The following is a 19,674-nucleotide window of genomic DNA, read 5'->3' as shown; positions in this document are numbered from 1 at the left end:
CCTCCGAATTCATATTCATTATATAAATAGGCCCGTTTAATTTTGTCTGGCTTGCTGTCTGGCTTGCCATTCCAAATAAAATAGAACATTTTTAAATACGTAAACGGGGATATGACTAAAGAGTTCATCGGGGTGATTTGTCCACAAATAGAGAGGTATTTTCCTTTCCACGGTAGCAAGATCTTATCTATTTTTGCCAACTTTCTATTAAAAGGTATTGTGGTGAGATCATTTCTTTGTTTTGGGATATGAATACCGAGTATGTCCACATCACTGTCAGACCATTTCATTGGTACACTACACAATAATGTAAAAGTTGTATTTTTTGTGATTCTATGTGATCCAATACGTAATGTAGTTATCATTGGTTGTAATCCAGAGAGGTAAGAACAATTATCTAGATCATCTATGATGCTGTGGAGGGATCCAAATTGTGTATTTTAAAGAAAACGTGAATCATCAGCATACAATGACACCTTTATTTTAAGCCCTTGATCTCTTAGGCACGACACATCGCGAAGTACATGGACACAGCCCTTAGCCGTGGTATATTGGCCATATACCACAAACCCCCGAGGTGCCTTATTGCTATTATAAACTGGTTACCAATGTAATTAAGGCAGTAAAAATAGACGTTTTGTGTATTTAATGTGTCCCTGAACAAAGGGGGGGGGGGTCAAAATCAAAAGTAACAGACAGTATCTGGTGTGGCCACCAGCTGCATTAAGTACTGCAGTGCATCTCCTCCTCATGGACTGCACCAGATTTGCCAGTTCTTGCTGTGAGATGTTTCCCCACTCATCCACCAAGGCACCTGTAAGTTCCCTGACATTTCTGGGGGGAATGGCCCTAGCCCTCACCCTCCGACCCAACAGGTCCCAGACGTGCTCAATGGGATTGCGATCCGGGCTCTTTGCTGGCCATGGCAGAACACTGACATTCCTGTCTTGCAGGAAATCCCGCACAGAACGAGCAGTATGGCTGGTGGCATTGTCATGCTGGAGGGTCATGTCAGGATGAGCCTGCAGGAAGGGTACTGCATGAGAGAGGAGGATATCTTCCCTGTAACGCACAGAATTGAGATTGCCTGCAATGACAACAAGCTCAGTCCGATGATGCTGTGACACACCGCCCCAGACCACGAAGGACCCTCCACTTCCAAACGGATCCCACTCCAGAGTACAGGCCTCGGTGTAACGCTCATTCCTTCGACGATAAACGGGAATCCGACCATCACCCCTGGTGAGACAAAGACATGACTCGTCAGTGAAGAACACTTTTTGCCAATCCTGTCTGGTCCAGCGACGGTGGGTTTGTGCCCATAGGCGATGTTGTTGCCAGTGATGTCTGGTGAGGACCTGCCTTACAACAGGCCAACAAGCCCTCAGTCCAGCCTCTCTCAGCCTATTGTGGCCAGTCTGAGCACTGATGGAGGGAATGCGCGTTGCTGGTCTAACTCGGGCAGTTGTTGTTGCCATCCTGTACCTATCCCGCAGGTGTGATGTTCAGATGTACCGATCCTGTGCAGGTGTTGTTACACGTGATCTGCCACTGTGAGAAGGATCAGCTGTCCGTCCTGTCTCCCAGTAGCACTGTCTTAGGCGTCTCACAGTATAGACATTGCAATTTATTGCCATGGCCACATCTGCAGTCCTCATGCCTCCTTTTGCAGCATGCCTAAGGCCCATTCACGCAGATGAACAGGGACCCTTTCTTTTGGTGTTTTTCAGAGTCAGTAGAAAGGCCTCTTTTTAGTGTCCTAAGTTTTCATAACTGTGACCTTAATTGCCTACCGTCTGTAAGCTGTTAGTGTCTTAACGACCGTTCCACAGGTGCATGTTCATTAATTGTTTATGGTTCATTGAACAAGCATGGGAAACAGTGTTTAAACCCTTTACAATGAAGATCTGTGAAGTTATTTTAATTTTTACGAATTATCTTTGATAGACAAGTTTCTTTTTTTCCTGAGTTTATGAATACCAGGCCTGGTTTCACAGATTGTTCATAGTTTTCTATTGTTTCTAGTATTTGTCTTATATTATCTCCAATGCATCGTCTGTGTAAAAAAACCTGTCTGAAAAGGATAAATAATATCCGACAATACCTTTTTAATTTTACTGATTGCGCTGTGCACTTTGCTAGAATTTGCATCACAAGACTGAAGTGTAAGGGGCCTCCAATTGTTTTTAATGGACTGGATCTTTCATTCTACCACTTGGGTCCTGTTTCAGTAATAATGAAATCAGACCATCTTGTTGAGTATCTGACAATCTACAATTTTTATTGGAGTGGTTAGAACATAGTAATAACTGTAAACTGAGCACATCAAAAATGGTTTAGTCTACCTTAACTGGTATGCCATCCAGACCTGGAGTTTTCCCGGACTTAAAGGCATGAATTGCATCAAGAAGTCCCTCCTCTGTAATTTGGTCTTCAAATGAGTCTTTCTGTACAGCTGTTAATTTTACATTATGAATAGGAAGAAACTCCTTACAATTAACTTTGGTTAGTGGAGATGGAGGAGACTGAAATGAAAACATATGCTATATAATACTTCCCTTCCTCTTTCAAAATATTGTTTGGAGAATCATGTTGAAGATTTTAAAAACAAAATGGTGCATTTTCCCCCATATTCCATCCAGTTCGCTTTATTTTGTATAATATATAACACTTGATCCTTCGTGAATAAGTTCCTCCATTTCAATTTATATTAACAGGTCGACAAATATGAGAAAACAGTGTACCATACATGCATCAGTTTAGTATTTTTATATCTTGTGTTTTATGAAAACAGTTTGGCTTGCTGGCTAGTTCTGCTTACTACAGTAGCTGCTAGATGTGGTACAGTAGTTTTGCTTTGTAAGCTTTGGCAATTGTCTTTGGTTAACGATGAATAGGAATCCAAAGGTAGGCTATCCAACTGTACCTCTGAGTGATTTTGTGGGGAAAATATCAAAGTCTTGTTTAAATTTCACATATAACAATATTTGCATTACCACTAGTATCAAACTGGCTTTGAGCTGATGGATCTAAGAGAGTAAATGGCTGATCAAACTCGATTCTTGCACGTGAAAGAACATGACACTAGACTCATTTGTTTCTTCAAACTTGGTAACTTAAATAACATGATCATTTATATTCCAATAGTGTTTCTCAGATGGACTGTTGCTTCCCTCCTGGCTCTCCTGTCTCCCCTTTAGGTCCAAGGGGTACGAGTGACCCTATCCTTCCTAAAAAGACAACAAACAGGATAGCTCTCACTAATCTGGGACATTGGGTTATGTACATTTAATAACATACAGTATATCATTTAATAATGTGTGTTTAGCAATTCTTGATCTACTTTTCTTTCTATTGGAGACTGTGCCATGGCTTGATGTTGGTAAAAATATGATGAAACATACCAGTGTCTTCTTACTCTTCCTTATTTTTAATATTGGTCACATAGTCAGCAACAACTGAAACATATTGCTCAGAGTCAAGGATTTGGTGCACTTACATACTTCTTAAAATTTGTATTAACTGATCTTTATCATTTTTACCATCAACAAATGTTAATGTATGTTTCATATCAGTCAATGTTTTATGAATATGATTCTATACAATCACCATGCACTTTTATGTACTAATAGACTAAATCTGCTCATTTTGCAGTTGCTTACTATTTTAATGAAATAAAAAAATGTTTCATGAAAATAATATACAGATCAAATCATCCCGACGGTTATAAAATGAAACATTTCAGAAGTAGATGTGTCTGTGATACAGATTTTGATCTGTACTACTTAGTATTATCAGAGAAGTTACATATTAACTTATGATTGGATCTGATGTTTATGCATATCGTACAATCACTGAGTAGTTCAGTCGTGCAAGTAACAATCCTCTATCTTAGAAATAAATGAGATGACGTCACTCAGTTAGTCCAGGCTCTCCTGTAGCTGATAACCTGTCTGTTGGATTGACTGGAAAAACATGACTTTGACATATTTCATGCCATTTTATGATACCGCATCGTAGGCCTTATGACAGAGTTGCAGTAAATGAGGGCTGTGTGGGAAATGTTCAATATCTTTTAGTTTTTTCAGGAATATATATTTTACACGCATCTTAAATCTTTTCTACCTTTTGTGTCATACATTCCACCAGTCAGAAATAATCTCTTGGCCTAAACAACCCACCGTTACTTCCTTGTTGGTAGCTTTGATTTAATAAAAAGGAACATAAAGCGAAAATACTATACAGATATAGGGAAGGCAATCAAAACGTGAAGGATTCCAGGTGAGTCCAATGATGTGCGTAATGATGGTGAGAGGTGTGCGTAATGATGGGCAGCCTGAGGCCAGAGTGCCAGAGAGGGGGAGTGGGAGCAGGCGTGACACATGAAGATCTTGACAAAACAGTCCATATTCTGTGAAGGTATCAAAGTCAAGTATGCTTTGCCTAACATTAAAACAGTTCTCGGAGTACTCTTCAGAGGCTTTGTCCTCTGAATTTGTATATTCTGAGAGAGATTTCCCTTCGCACAATGGTCTGTCACTATATAGTAGCAGTTATCCTCTGTGAAAATGTATTAGTATTTTGTTAGTGAATACTACTTGGGAATACTATTTGTGAAACAAATAAACACTGTAGTAGTTCATTTGTTGAAGTTGCTGATACTATATTAACTTGTAATTCCAATACACCGTGTCTGAAACAAATGGAAAAACATATAGAGACAAATACAAAGTCAAATGTAATTACCTAGAAATTAGTTTTTGTAGTTTACAATTTTAATTTTAATTTTTTTATTTCACATTTATTTAACCAGGTAGGCTGGTTGAGAACAAGTTCTAATACATAATAATACATGCCATTTAGCAGACACTTTTATCCAAAGTCATGTGTGCATACATTCTACGTATGGGTGGTCCCGGGGATCGAACCCACTACCCTGGCGTTACAAGCGCCATGCTCTACCAACTGAGCTACAGAAGGACCACGAGTTCTAATTCTAAGTTCTAATTTGCAACTGCAACCTGGCCAAGATAAAGCACAGCAGTGTGAACAGACAACACAGAAATAATGTGGGGATGACTAATCTGAGGGTTTCAACCTCTGAGACAATATCTCCAGCACTGGAGTTTGAGTCAAATTATGTGACTTATTGAAAGATATAGGCATGTTAATTAATGATTTATTTTATCTTTATGCATACATGTCATAAACATAACCTATTGTAACTGTGTGTGTGTGTCTAGATGTCTGTGAACTGGAGTAGTAGGTGTCTAATACAGATTTTTATCTGTACCAGCTAGATATCATAGCTGAGTTAAACAAACAATGTCTTAACGATCAAAGACAGGTTCTGGGTATCATAAAGTAAATCTGCCCATAAAATCAAATCAAATTTTATTGGTCACATTCACATGGTTAGCAGATGTTAATGTGAGTGTAGCGAATTGTTTGTTCTTCTAGTTCCGACAATGCAGCAATATCTAACAACTAATCTAACAAATTCACAGCAACTACACACAAATGTAAAGGGATGAATAAGAATATGTACATATAAATATATGGATGAGCGATGGCCGTGCGGCATAGGCAAGATGCAGTAGAATATATCGAAGACAGGATATACATATGAGATGAGTAATGTAGGATATGTAAACATTAATAAAGTGGCGTTATTTAAAGTGACTAGTGATGGTTGTGGTTGGGTGGTTGTTTTCCTTGATGATCTTTTTGGCCTTCCTGTGACATCGGGTGCTGTAGGTGTCCTGGAGGGCGGGTAGTTTGGGCGGGTGCCCCCGGTGATGCGTTTTGCCTTGCAGTTTAGGGCGGTGCAGTTGCCGTACCAGGCGGTGATACAGCCCAACAGGATGCTTTCGATTGTGCATCTGTAAAAGTTGGTGAGTGTTTTAGGTGACAAGTCAAATGTCTTCCGCCTCCTGAGGTTGAAGAGGCGCTGTTGCACCTTCTTCACCACACTGTCTGTGTGGATTGACCACTTCAGTTTGTCTGTGATGTGTAGGCTGAGGAACTTAAAACTTTCCACCTTCTCCACTACGGTCCTGTCGATGGGGATGGGGGGTGCTCTCTCTGCTGTATCCTGAAGTCCACGATCATCTCTTTTGTTTTGTTGACGTTGAGTAAGAGGTTATTTTTCTGGCACCACACTTCGAGGGCCCTCACCTCCTCCCTGTAGACCGTCAGGTCGTTGTTGGTAATTAAGTCTTCCACTGTAGTGTTGTCTGCAAACTTGATGATTGAGTTGGAAGCGTGCATGGCCACGCAGTCATGGGTGAACAGGGAGTACAAGAGAGGGCTGAGAACGCACCCTTGTGGGGCCCGTGTTGAGGATTAGCGGGGTGGAGATGTTTACTAGCTTCACCACCTGGGGATGGCCCCTCGGAAAGTCCAGGACACAGTTGCACAGGGCGGGGTCGAGACCCAGGGTCTGGAGCTTAATGACGAGTTTGGAGGGTACTATGGTGTTAAATGCTGAGCTGTAGTCAATGAACAGCATTCTTACATAGGTATTCCCCTTGTCCAGATGGGATAGGGCAGTGTGCTGTGTAATGGCAATTGCATCGTCAGTGTACCTACTGGGGCGATAATCAAATTGGAGTGGGTCTAGGATATCAGGTAGGGTGGATGTGATATGATCCTTGACTAGTCTCTCAAAGCACTTCGCGATGACAAAGGTGAGTGCTTCGGGGCGATAGACATTTAGTTCTGTTACCTTAGCTTTCTTGGGAACAGGAACAATAGTGGCCATCTTGAAGCATGTGGGGACAGCAGACTGGGACAGGGATTGATTGAATATGTCCGTAAACACACCAGCCAGCTGGTCTGCGCATGCTAAGGACGTGGCTAGGGACCGGCAGCCTTGCGAGGGTTAACACATTTAAATGTTTTCCTCACGTTGGCCACGGAGAAGGAGAGCCCACAGGCTTTGGTAGCGGGCCGTGTCAGTGGCACTGCATTGTCCTCAAAGCGAGCAAATAAGTTGTTCCATTTGTCTGGGAGCAAGAAGTTGATTTCCACGAAGGGGCTGGTTTTCCTTTTGTAATCTGTGATTGATTGTAGACCCTGCCACTTATGTCTCGTGTTTGAGCCATTGAATTGCGACTCTGATGCTTTGCTTGTTTGATAGCCTTGCGGAACGAATAGCTGCACTGTTTGTATTCGGTCATGTTTCCAGTCACCTTGCCATGATTAAAAGCGGTTGTTCGCACTTTCAGTTTTGCGCGAATGCTGCCATCAGTCCTCGGTTTCTGGTTAGGAAAGGTTTTAATAGTCACAGTGGGTACGACATCTCCGATGCCCTTGCTAATAAACTCGCTCACCGAGTAAGCGTAAACATCCATATTATTGTCTGAGGCTATCCGGAACATATCCCAGTCCATGTGATCGAAGCAATCTTGAAGCGTGGAATCCAATTGGTCAGACCAGACCATCTGTTGGACAGATCTGAGCACAGGTGTTTCCTGTTTAAGTTTCTGTCTATAGGCTGGGAGAAACAAAACAGATTCATGGTCTGATTTGCTGAAGGTAGGGTCAGGGAGGGCTTTGTATGCATTGCGGAAGTTCAAGTAGCAATGATCCAGAATGCTATTAGCTCATGTCGCGCATTGGATATGCTGATAGAATTTATGAAGTCCTTTTGTCAGGTTAGCTTTGTTAAAATCCCCAGCTACAATAAATGCAGCCTCAGGATGTATGGTTTCCAGTTTACATAGTCGAGTGAAGTTCTTTCAAGGCCGACAAGGTATGTGCTTGGGGGGAGATACACGGCTGTGACTATAATCGAAGAGAATTCTCTTGATTGTAAGGAATTCTAGGTCATGTGAACAAAAGGACTTGAGTTCCTGTATGTTGTTATGATTACACCATGAGTCGTTAATCATAAGGCATACACCCCCGCCCTTCTTCTTACCAAAGAGATTTGTGTTTCTGTCTGTGCGATGCATGAAGAAACCGGATGGCTGTACCGACTCTGACAACATATCCTGTCTTTTGCAGAGAAGTTCCACATATCGTACAATCACTGAGTAGTCTCAGTTGTCTCAGTAAGAGCCCTCTTTCTTAGAAATGAATGAGATGACACTACTCAGTTCATCCAGGCTCTCCTGTAGCTGAACAGCTGTCTGTTTGATTGACTGGAAAAACTTAATGGTCTCTGATTTGACCTCAGCCTTTGGTTTTTCACGCACGCATGCACGCAGACACACACACGCATATGAGAATGTGTGCCAACACTCAAGACAAATATTTAAAACACACTCACACTCTCTCACACTTACACCAACAAACACAGGCAAAGAAGTCTTCCTTCATAATGCCACATCAGCGAAGAGAAAACAAAGATCCTTGGGCACAAATAAATATGTAGGGGATGACATGGGTGTGACATGGTGAGGTAGGATCCAGGAGCAGAGAAGCGAACGAGAGGAGGAACCAATGGTTAGAATAAACGTAAACACTTTACTGGGAAAAGGTTCAACAGTAGGTACAAAGTAGACTTGGGAAAACAACAAACACTCGATTACTCACTTAGGAGACAAATGCACATGTCAATGAAATCAAACTTCTGCAAAGGGTGACAGAAAACACATCTCTAAAAGGAAATCATAATTAGTAACAGAAAACGCTTTAGCGTCATTATAGTTTCTAGGAAGGTCTCTGCCGCCCTCTGGTGACAGGTGGAACCATGACAGTAACCCACCTCCTTCTAGGAGCGGCTCTAGCCTCAGAGCCAGGGCAACCACCACGTAGTTGGTTGAAGTCCCGAACAAGTCCCGGGTCCAGGATGTCCCTGGCAGGCACCCACGCTCGCTCCTAAGGGGCCCCACCCAGTCCATCAGGTACTGTAGGTTTCCTAGGACCTGACAAGCCTACAGCAGACGACGGACGGTGTTGGCCGGGTGGCCATAAACAAGTCGAGGGGGCGAAGGGGCAGGTGTGTGGGGGGTAGAAGGTACTGGTCCTTACCAGCTTGAGACAGTAGACATGGAACGATGGACAGACTCATTGACCTGGGGAGCTGGAGAAGATAGGTTACCGGGTTAATGCGACTCAGGATCTTAAATAGTACTACGTAGAGCGGGGCGAGCTTCCGACAGTCCACTTTTTAGGGGAGATCACTGGTGGACAGCTACACCCGTTGAGCTGGTCGAAGGAACCGAAGGGGACTTTGGTGCCAGTTAGCCTGGTGTTGTTGTTGGACAGAGGAGCGAAGCAAGGAGGATCGCGCTCTGGTCCAGGTGTGGCGACATCATCGACTGAACACCTCTGCTGAGGGCACCCCTTGTGTGCATATTCGGCCCAGATGAGGAACTTGCTCCAGTTGGTGGCCTGAGTGGAGACAAAACAGCAGAGTAACTTCTTCAGCTCTTGGTAGACTGTGGGTGGAGCCAGAGGAGAGACTGACCGGTGCCCCAGTCGCGCGACGAACTGGGTGCCATCGTCCAAGACAGCGTCCTAGGGGAGTCCTTGTAGTCGAAAGACATGCTAATCATGAGATCGGCTTTCTCCTTGGCCGAGGCTTGTTGGGTAGGGCGGAGAATGAGAATGAAGGTAGATAACATCAAATAGCCAACAATTACAACGTGGGTAACACATTGAATTAGCGCAAACTACTGGAAAATAGTGTGTGAAAACATATGCATGCCCTATTCTTCATTGTGAAAATGTTTATTTTGAATAACCAAATAAAATGACCAGACACAGATTAAACCAAGTCCTGGATTGAAAGTGCTGTCAGTCAATTGAGAAACTCCACCACACTTTATCTGTGTCTGGAAAACTGGCCCAAATGTTCAGTTGGCATTGACCCTGATTGCTTCTCTAACCCTTACTATTTCTCGTAGACATACCAAAAAGATTGTGTTTACAGCAGAACTAGGAGGAGATGGCTATATACAGTACCGCCCTCGGTGAGAGAAACCAACCTGGCATTTAACAATGTCTTCACAATCGTTGGCGACGCCTTCAATCCTGCATCAGTTAAAGAGTTGGAAGACACTATCGAAGAACTATCAAAGTGGTTGCGAAAAGAGGGGTTGCATCCCAAAGATCTCCTATATCCCGAAATGTGCACTCATTCACTACTCCCCACAAATTTAAAACCATTGGATTGGTGTAGGCATAGGCTAGAGGGAGTTTCCATATATTAGTCATATCTGTTGAAAGGAAGTGAGAAGTGTACACTTTGGGAGAAAGAACTGATTATTGGGATGCAACCAGTGTCTCATACTAACCCAATGCAACCCTCATTAGCACAAGCGACATTATGTGTGCTTAAGTTAACCACATGTTGTCACTGAGGCACTGAATGGCTACAGTAACAAAAGGTACACATCAGTTTCAACGTTTTAATGACACCCATGCACAGTATAAGGTATGTTTCTTGTTATAGTTGCTTCTGACCTCATCTCTCCCTACTACTCCTCTGAATCAGGTGTCTTCTGACCTCATCTCTCCCTGCTACACCTCTGATACAGGTGTCTTCTGACCTCATCTCTCTATGCCAGTCCTCTGATACAGGTGTCTTTGATGCGCCAGTGAGACGAGTGTGCTACTTCATCTTCTCATCATTTGCCCAAAGTTAGTCTGTATAGGTGCATGTTGTCTGCATGTTGTCTGCATGTGATCATCAAACAGATAATGACAGATTCAACAGCTACAGTAGGGAAATGGAGGTACTCTACATCTAGAACTGACAGGGAAAACAACAGCACATTCAGTGGCTTCATGCTTTATAGAGCATAAGGATAAATCCCATGAAAAAAAAACGCATAGACTGTCTCAAATTGCACACTTTTCCCTATATAGTGCATGACGTTTTCACCACCTCCCATGGGGCTCTGGGCAAAAATAATGCACTATATAGGGAATAGCAGGGTGCCATTTGGGATGCAGACATACTGTGTCAGCACTTTACTATAATGATCAAATCAGTAGAACTAATAATACATCACTTTATTTTCTCAGAAAACTGACAAGCAAATTTTTTGTAAATACATTTGATGCTAATGAACTATTTGTTTAATACATTTGCAATAAGAGTTGGGTTGTGAAAGTTGTGTGGGGGGAAAAAGGATTTTAACTCTGTCCAAACCTCATCTGAGGAATGCTGTTTAATGTTTTAGATTAAGATTATAAAAATTGTATGACATAAATATGGAATTTAACTCAAAACATGATTGATTTATTCTGAGTCCTAAAGGTGTGTGTGTATAATACTTTACACTACCTACGATGCAGGTCTTTTTACTAATCTTACAAATTAACATAGGCATTATAGATCTATAGACTGGTCTTTGTCTTGGTTGATCATTTTGGTTTTGTTAAGATCCCCGACGCTTGGTCTGAACATTATTAACATGCATCACTTGTGGAATGATTTTGGAAGCATGAGGACCTTATCTTTTATATCAGCGAGAAATAATTTTCCAAAAACAAAATGTTAAATTGATATACACCTTCATGGGGTTAGGGTTATGTTTCCCACACGGCCATATCTCCATGTTACAGCGTTTGTTTACAGAAGACAGACGGAAGACAGAGGGACCACCTGTGCTAATTAGCATGCTCTATCTAGCATGCTCTGAACACCTGTGTGTAACAGAAGAAGGCCACCAGAAACCTGTTGTCACTGAAACATTTCTCTCGCCTGCAACTGTGATAAAGCAGTTAATTTAAAACAGTATACAGTAAGTATATATTTTGTGGAATTATTTTGATGTAACTTAAAAGTAACGGCCTTTATTTTTCTAGAATCATATTGAAATTGAGAATCTATTCACTTTTAGATTGAGTATTTGGCTGTCAGAGCCAGTCTACCTCTGAAAATAACATAAGATCCTTGGACCTTAAGGAGTAATGGTAGGCTCCTTAAGAGTACATCTTGGACTAACCGCAGACTTTAAAGAGCTAGGTATCAACAAGTCCTGACCATAAAGTAGGAGAGGCTATACATCGGTATACACAATAAATCATCATGCACCGAGCTCAGTATCTTTGCTGTATCAGCAACTATTGTTCTGGGTACTCATCCTGCTTCGTATTGAGAACTCCCACATAGGTAAGTACATGTTTTTATTTATCAGTTTTAAAATGCTTCTGCCGCAGGTGCAGAATGCCTTATTGATTACAGAGGGATGTCTTAGCTGTGACTGACAGATATTTAAAAAGTGCAGATGCAACGCTTGCAGTGGTTTACCCGTAACTCTGGCCCCATCCAGAAACAACCTCTATCCCCATCCAGAAACAACCTCTATCCCCATCCAGAAACAACCTCTATCCCCATCCAGAAACAACCTCTATCCCCATCCAGAAACAACCTCTATCCCCATCCAGAAACAACCTCTATCCCCATCCAGAAACAACCTCTATCCCCATCCAGAAACAACCTCTATCCCCATCCAGAAACAACCTCTATCCCCATCCAGAAACAACCTCTATCCCCATCCAGAAACAACCTCTATCCCCATCCAGAAACAACCTCTAGCCCCATCCAGAAACAACCTCTAGCCCCATCCAGAAACAACCTCTAGCCCCATCCAGAAACAACCTCTATCCCCTACACTCTAAACACTTCATAGATCTGACATAAATGAGTGAAGGCAAAATGCTCTCGAAAACACTGTAAAAGGGGTTGCCATGATTTTGACTTACAGGCAGCTCAGTGGCAAGTAAAATTCAGTATTTCATGTAACTGTACACTTACTGTAATATCAATACGGTATCAAAGCAAGTACTTCGGAATTCATTTATGAACGAATGGATGAATGAAATTCATTGTGGGTAGGAAAATGGATTGGTGCAAGCAGGTTGGCTGCTGGGTAAAGTGTTTACGCATTACAACATATTAATTCACATTTGGCGTTTTAAATCACTTGCACTTCTAGAGGCCTTTACAAAGGATTCCAAACTGGCAGCGACTACAAGGCACAACAGACCTAAAGGACATAGTAAAAATGCTCAACCATTTAATCACCTAGAGTCAATTGATGCACCGGTACATCAACATAGGTAACATAATAAAAAAAAACCCATCAACCCCCCCTCCAACAGCTTAGACTTACAGTGGTTAATAATTACTGCAATGGGGCACAATAACCATGTGGGATCTAAATTGTTACAGCAGTCTCACTCACGGGTGCAACAAATATAACCTCTTACAAGCCACGCCTCAAAAAATGTTAATGAGCCAGAAACAATAACATGTACCCACCCACTAGTGGTCAAAAGTTTTTTGGAGCTCCAAAGATACAGTATGTTACTGTATTCTGTGGGGTGGAGTAACAGTACCATTTGAAACACAGCTATTCTTTCCCTGTCCAAAACATGTTCCCACTATGCACCTTAATTTACAGTATGATGCATTAAAACATTAGAGTGTTTTACTGTTGATAATACCCAGAATTACTCTATGAATGACCGTTTTCCATTAGTGGCAGGCTATGTGGAACTTTGGCCATACCTATCCCACCCTTTCAGATCTACACAGATCCTAGGGGCTAGAGGTTGTTTCTGGATGGAAACTGTGTTCTGATTATAAGCAACAGATGAAAAGGAGCCCAGGGCAAGAGGCTGGGTTGATGTCAGCTCACCCCGACATGCAAGCCCAATGAGTCTGAGCTTGTTCTCCTCACAGAGTCCACTAGATGGCACTGCCCAGGTTGTCTGTTGTCTGCTGACCTCACAGTTGACTCTACCTGCCGGGGAAAGCCAGGTATATACATTGAAGAATGTTGGTATATACATTGAAGAATGTTGGTATATACATTGAAGAATGTTGGTATATACATTGAAGAATGTTGGTATATACATTGAAGAATGTTGGTATATACATTGAAGAATGTTGGTATATACATTGAAGAATGTTGGTATATACATTGAAGAATGTTGGTATATACATTGAAGAATGTTGGTATATACATTGAAGAATGTTGGTATATACATTGAAGAATGTTGGTATATACATTGAAGAATGTTGGTATATACATTGAAGAATGTTGGTATATACATTGAAGAATGTTGGTATATACATTGAAGAATGTTGGTATATACATTGAAGAATGTTGGTATATACATTGAAGAATGTTGGTATATACATTGAAGAATGTTGGTATATACATTGAAGAATGTTGGTATATACATTGAAGAATGTTGGTATATACATTGAAGAATGTTGGTAAATACATTGAAGAATGTTGGTAAATACATTGAAGAATGTTGGTATATACATTGAAGAATGTTGGTATATACATTGAAGAATGTTGGTATATACATTGAAGAATGTTGGTATATACATTGAAGAATGTTGGTAAATACATTGAAGAATGTTGGTAAATACATTGAAGAATGTTGGTAAATACATTGAAGAATGTTGGTAAATACATTGAAGAATGTTAGTAAATACATTGAAGAATGTTAGTAAATACATTGAAGAATGTTAGTACAGTGGCTTGCGAAAGTATTCGGCCCCCTTGAACTTTGCAACCTTTTGCCACATTTCAGGCATCAAACATAAAGATATAAAATTGTATATTTTATTTTACTTTAATTATATTTTTGTGAAGAATCAACAACAAGTATACACGATCATGAAGTGGAACGACATTTATTGGATATTTCAAACTTTTTTAACAAATCAAAAACTGAAAAATTGGGCGTGCAAAATTATTCAGCCCCTTTTACTTTCAGTGCAGCAAACTCTCTCCAGAAGTTCAGTGAGGATCTCTGAATGATCCAATGTTTACCTAAATGACTAATGATGATAAATACAATCCACCTGTGTGTAATCAAGTCTCCGTATAAATGCACCTGCACTGTGATAGTCTCAGAGGTCCGTTAAAAGCGCAGAGAGCATCATGAAGAACAAGGAACACACCAGGCAGGTCCGAGATACTGTTGTGAAGAAGTTTAAAGCCGGATTTGGATACAAAAAGATTTCCCAAGCTTTAAACATCCCAAGGAGCACTGTGCAAGCGATAATATTGAAATGGAAGGGGTATCAGACCACTGCAAATCTACCAAGACCTGGCCGTCCCTCTAAACTTTCAGCTCATACAAGGAGAAGACTGATCAGAGATGCAGCCAAGAGGCCCATGATCACTCTGGATGAACTGCAGAGATCTACAGCTGAGGTGGGAGACTCTGTCCATAGGACAACAATCAGTCGTATATTGCACAAATCTGGCCTTTATGGAAGAGTGGCAAGAAGAAAGCCATTTCTTAAAGATATCCATAAAAAAAGTGTTGTTTAATGTTTGCCACAAGCCACCTGGGAGACACACCAAACATGTGGAAGAAGGTGCTCTGGTCAGATGAAACCAAAATTTAACTTTTTGGCAACAATGCAAAACATTATGTTTGGCGTAAAAGCAACACCCTGAACACACCATCCCCACTGTCAAACATGGTGGTGGCAGCATCATGGTTTGGGCCTGCTTTTCTTCAGCAGGGACAGGGAAGATGGTTAACATTGATGGGAAGATGGATGGAGCCAAATACAGGACCATTCTGGAAGAAAACCAGATGGAGTCTGCAAAAGACCTGAGACTGGGACGGAGATTTGTCTTCCAACAAGACAATGATCCAAAACATAAAGCAAAATCTACAATGGAATGGTTAAAAAATAAACATATCCAGGTGTTAGAATGGCCAAGTCAAAGTCCAGACCTGAATCCAATCGAGAATCTGTGGAAAGAACTGAAAACTGCTGTTCACAAATGCTCTCCATCCAACCTCACTGAGCTCGAGCTGTTTTGCAAGGATGAATGGGAAAAAATGTCAGTCTCTCGATGTGCAAAACTGATAGAGACATACCCCAAGCGACTTACAGCTGTAATCGCAGCATAAGGTGGCGCTACAAAGTATTAACTTAAGGGGGATGAATCATTTTGCACGCCCAATTTCAGTTTTTGATTTGTTAAAAAAGTTTGAAATATCCAATAAATGTCGTTCCACTTCATGATTGTGTCCCACTTGTTGATTCTTCACAAAAAAATACAGTTTTATATCTTTATGTTTGAAGACTGAAATGTGGCAAAAGGTTGCAAAGTTCAAGGGGGCCGAATACTTTCGCAAGGCACTGTAAATACATTGAAGAACGTTAGTAAATACATTGAAGAACGTTAGTAAATACATTGAAGAACGTTAGTAAATACATTGAAGAACGTTAGTAAATACATTGAGGAACGTTGGTAAATACATTGAGGAACGTTAGTAAATACATTGAGGAACGTTAGTAAATACATTGAGGAACGTTAGTAAATACATTGAGGAACGTTAGTAAATACATTGAGCAACGTTAGTAAATACATTGAGGATCGTATTGACTTACATCAAGACATTGCACAACTTCCAGTTGAAACAAAAATACACCCAGTTTGGGGAATGATCTGTACAAAATTAAATGTATGTTTGTGTTTTTTAAGGAGGGATAGGGGCACAGGGAACCCCCTGGTAATGTGGGACAACCCAGACCTAAAGGGGAGTTAGAGGAGTCAGGAGGTAAGCAGCAGTCCTTGACCTATGATTTTGGGATTTCTATGTTTCGGCCTAGTATGATTCTCAGAGGCAGGTGTCATTAGTTGTCTCTGATTGAGAATCATACTTAGGTAGCCTGGGTTTCACTGTTTGTTGGTGGGTGATAGTCTATGTTAGTTGCTTGTGTCTCATTATAGCTTCACGGTCGTTATTCGTTTATTGTTTTGTATAGTTTGTATTCAGTGTTCAGTGCTTTCTTTAATTAAAAACTTCATCATGAACACATACCATGCTGCATTTTGGTCCGTTCCTTACAACGATCGTGACAATGTCAACACTGCAGTTCTGCTTTTCTGAAATTCAATGCATGCAAAATGTCCAGATGTACATTTTCTACACAAAAAAAAAAATGTATGGCTAAGTATAGCCACTCTAAAAATTCACGTTGTGTATATGTAACATCATTAAGTGACGCAAACCACACACTTATGATGCAAACCACACACTTATGATGCAAACCACACACTTATGATGCAAACCACACTTATGATGCAAACCACACTTATGATGCAAACCACACTTATGATGCAAACCACACTTATGATGCAAACCACACTTATGATGCAAACCACACTTATGATGCAAACCACACTTATGATGCAAACCACACTTATGATGCAAACCACACTTATGATGCAAACCACACTTATGATGCTTTATATACAATGACATTTTTTTATATCATGTAAATGTATGCACTTTATTAAACATATCTCAGTGTTAACTGCCTATGGGTCCCAATTTGCTTATGCAAAATAACAAACTGCCCATCTTAACTGTATCTATTCACAAGAGGTTGGTGGCACCTTAATTGGGGATAACGGGCTAATGGTAATGACTGGAGCAGAGATAGTTGAATGGTGTCATACCTCAAACAGGTGATTCAGGTGTTTGATGCCATTCCATTTGCTCCGTTCTGGTCAGTATTATGAGCCGTTCTCTCAGCAGCCTCCACTGTATCTAATAGACAGCAATGCAGTTGGGAGTTTTGATTACTCAAACTAGCATTTGCATGATATGCAATGCATTTTCAGACTGGCTGAACAATGTTTGTGGACTAATATTTGCATGGAGTGAGCGCTGTGTGTGTCACGAGGGACTGGGTGTGTGTGATAAGGTGCGTCTCGGTGAGAGGTGTAGGAGAGCAGGGATTTCTGAGAAGCGTGACCTACCTACCTACATACCTACATACCTACATACCTACATACATACATACATACATACGATCAGAAACTCGTGCCAACACACGGAGGAACAACCACAGTTCCGACACTTACACGTGCCTAAATAGTGAACACAATAAACAAAGATAATCGAGCGCAAATAAACACAAACTTAATCCCGCACGAACTAAGGCAGGCAACAGGTGCCCTATATACACCCAGAAATAAACGCAAATGAAACCAGGTGTGAAAAGGTACAGACAAAACAACCAGAAAATGAAAAAGGGATCGGTGGCGGCTAGTAAACCTGCGACGCCGAGCGCCGTGCGCCGCCCGAACAGGGAGAGGAGTTACCTTCGGTAGAAGTCGTGACAGTGTGAGGTAAGAATCGGGCGCAGAGAGCTCCACAGGGAAAAGTGCACTTTAATATGGCACCAAAATCCAATGCCCAAAACACAGGGCGCAAAAAATACTGACCAACACAGGGCGCAAAAAATACTGACCAACACAGGGCGCAAAAAAATACTGACCAACACAGGGCGCAAAAAAATACTGACCAACACAGGGCGCAAAAAAATACTGACCAACACAGGGCGCAAAAAAATACTGACCAACACAGGGTACACGGTCCGGACAAAATCAATACCGCAAAAACCAAGGGCGGGTTTACTATTCTTAAATAAGGAAGCACATCAGGGAAACAATTAGACACAGGTGCAACTAATGAGACAAAACAAACAGAAAAGGGTAAAGGGATCGGTGGCAGCTGGTCGGCTGGTGACGACTACCTCCGAGCACTGGTCGAACAGGCAGTGGAGCCAACTTCGGTGGAGGTCTTGACACTGTGTTTACTCTGGATGGCTGTATTTCATACATGACTCTGGTTCTACTTGGGCAGTATTAATCACTGCTTAATTTTAATGCAAAGAAAACTGGGTCCCTGTTTCTAAGGGCTAATTTGCTCCAGGGGTGCCACACTACTATGTCTGACCCTGTAAAACAACACATTTCACTGCACCTATCTGGTGTATGTGACAATAAAACATAATTTTTAAAATTTGTTTTACATGTATGTTATAGAACCCCACAGTGGCGGTGTCATAAGACCCATAAAACCTAGAGGTCAAACAGGGAAATAATTCCAATCGTTTTTCCACCAGTCATTTTTTTCCCATGGGGGATTTTAGAATCGCTTAAAAAAAGGGCTGTGTTTCGTGTAGGCTTATCCTGGAGTGACATTTTGATAACCAAGTAAATCTCTTTCGGACAAGGTGACTTTTATCAATATATTTGGCTTTATTTAGTCTCAGATTCTAAAATGTTAAATAGCATCAGAGTAGACATGCAACGCTACAAATCCCTGCCAGCTCCTGTACGTCATCTCTAGCTGACACCTTAGCTAACAGGTATTGTGTCAATGTAAAACTTGCTCAAGACAGTTCACAGAATTGTCAGTTGAAAGAAATCTAGTCAATGTATTCATTACTACATTTAGCAAAAATATGTAGTTAATAGAGAGGCCCAGTGCCTTTCATTCATGGTTGTGAGCTGTGCTGCTTGATCAAACAACAGTATCATGTGACATTTTCTTTGTTAGCAGCTGTTTCTCAAGTTTCAAGGGGAAGTTCACCCATTTTTACATGTGGCCTTTATTCACTCTTTCTGTGCTTCTAGTTAATCCCCCCAAAAGTTAATGTTCATATTTTGTTACAGAGAAAATTGTTTGTCACATTTAGCTGATTCTTCACTTGCCATTAACTCCAATACATTATTAAAATGTGTGTAAAATATGTTATAAAACACTCCAACCCACTAATATTACATCAGAATCTCTGTCTGGATAATGTCTCTACACAAAAAAAATCACAGTGAATGATGCTATTTATAACAACAAGAAAACATTTGCAAATATTGGATTATGAGACAGTGGAACATTTGTTTTTTAAATTGAGTGCAGAGACAT

General features: G+C 41.1%; 1 long non-coding RNA gene across 2 annotated transcripts; it reads right to left on the bottom strand.

The window, feature by feature from the left end:
* Nucleotides 1–2,261: 2,261 nt before the first annotated feature.
* On the bottom strand, nt 2,262–18,713 carry LOC118392155 (uncharacterized). 2 transcript variants are annotated; one of them, XR_004827313.2, is made up of 4 exons: nt 18,066–18,713; nt 17,418–17,508; nt 13,605–13,709; nt 2,262–3,230 (listed from the first exon to the last, which is right to left on the bottom strand). It is a non-coding gene; the product is annotated as an uncharacterized LOC118392155 (long non-coding RNA). The 2 variants fall into 2 exon arrangements; XR_004827312.2 differs by lacking the exon at nt 2,262–3,230 and adding an exon at nt 8,453–9,342.
* Nucleotides 18,714–19,674: the final 961 nt, after the last annotated feature.

Source organism: Oncorhynchus keta, chromosome 13 (genome assembly GCF_023373465.1).
Source record: "Oncorhynchus keta strain PuntledgeMale-10-30-2019 chromosome 13, Oket_V2, whole genome shotgun sequence".
Taxonomy (NCBI): Eukaryota; Metazoa; Chordata; class Actinopteri; order Salmoniformes; family Salmonidae; genus Oncorhynchus; species Oncorhynchus keta.
Note: the sequence above shows the minus strand (reverse complement) of the source record. Positions and strands in the feature narration are given on the sequence as shown.